The following is a 1,220-nucleotide window of genomic DNA, read 5'->3' on the forward strand; positions in this document are numbered from 1 at the left end:
TGTGTGTGAGAGTGTGTGAGAGTGTGTGAGAGTGTGTGTGAGAGTGTGTGTGAGAGTGTGTGAGAGTGTGTGAGAGTGTGTGAGAGTGTGTGAGAGTGTGTGTGAGAGTGTGTGAGAGTGTGTGAGAGTGTGTGTGAGAGTGTGTGTGAGAGTGTGTGAGAGTGTGTGAGAGTGTGTGTGAGAGTGTGTGAGAGTGTGTGAGAGTGTGTGAGAGTGTGTGAGAGTGTGTGAGAGTGTGTGTGAGAGTGTGTGAGAGTGTGTGAGAGTGTGTGAGTGTGTGAGAGTGTGTGAGAGTGTGTGAGAGTGTGTGAGAGTGTGTGAGAGTGTGTGTGAGAGTGTGTGTGAGAGTGTGTGAGAGTGTGTGTGAGAGTGTGTGAGAGTGTGTGAGAGTGTGTGTGAGTGTGTGAGAGTGTGTGAGAGTGTGTGAGAGTGTGTGAGAGTGTGTGTGAGAGTGTGTGAGAGTGTGTGAGAGTGTGTGAGAGTGTGTGAGAGTGAGTGTGAGAGTGTGTGAGAGTGTGTGAGAGTGTGTGTGAGAGTGTGTGAGAGTGTGTGTGAGTGTGTGGTGAGAGTGTGTGTGAGAGTGTGTGAGAGTGTGTGAGAGTGTGTGAGAGTGTGTGTGAGTGTGAGAGTGTGTGAGAGTGTGTGAGTGTGTGAGAGTGTGTGAGAGTGTGTGAGTGTGTGAGAGTGTGTGAGAGTGTGTGTGAGAGTGTGTGAGTGTGTGTGAGAGTGTGTGTGAGAGTGTGTGAGAGTGTGTGAGAGTGTGTGAGAGTGTGTGAGAGTGTGTGAGTGTGTGAGAGTGTGAGAGTGTGAGAGTGTGTGTGAGAGTGTGTGTGAGAGTGTGTGTGAGAGTGTGTGTGAGAGTGTGTGTGAGAGTGTGTGTGAGAGTGTGTGTGAGAGTGTGTGAGAGTGTGTGTGAGTGTGTGTGAGAGTGTGTGAGAGTGTGTGTGAGAGTGTGTGAGAGTGTGTGAGAGTGTGTGAGTGTGTGAGAGTGTGTGAGAGTGTGTGTGAGAGTGTGTGAGAGTGTGTGAGAGTGTGTGAGAGTGTGAGAGAGTGTGTGAGAGTGTGTGTGAGAGTGTGTGTGAGAGTGTGTGTGAGAGTGTGTGTGAGAGTGTGTGTGAGAGTGTGTGAGAGTGTGTGAGTGTGTGAGAGTGAGTGTGAGAGTGTGTGAGAGTGTGTGAGAGTGTGTGTGAGTGTGTGTGAGAGTGTGTGAGAGTGTGTGA

The 1,220-nt window shown here is 50.0% G+C and overlaps 1 protein-coding gene across 1 annotated transcript in view; it reads left to right on the plus strand.

Annotated features, from left to right (window-relative positions):
• The window catches only part of LOC133134422 (pumilio homolog 1-like), a 38,551-nt gene that overhangs the window by 14,097 nt on the left and 23,234 nt on the right, over positions 1 to 1,220 (plus strand). The window lies entirely within an intron of this gene.

The sequence above is a fragment of the Conger conger genome, chromosome 1 (genome assembly GCF_963514075.1).
Source record: "Conger conger chromosome 1, fConCon1.1, whole genome shotgun sequence".
Taxonomy (NCBI): domain Eukaryota; kingdom Metazoa; phylum Chordata; class Actinopteri; order Anguilliformes; family Congridae; genus Conger; species Conger conger.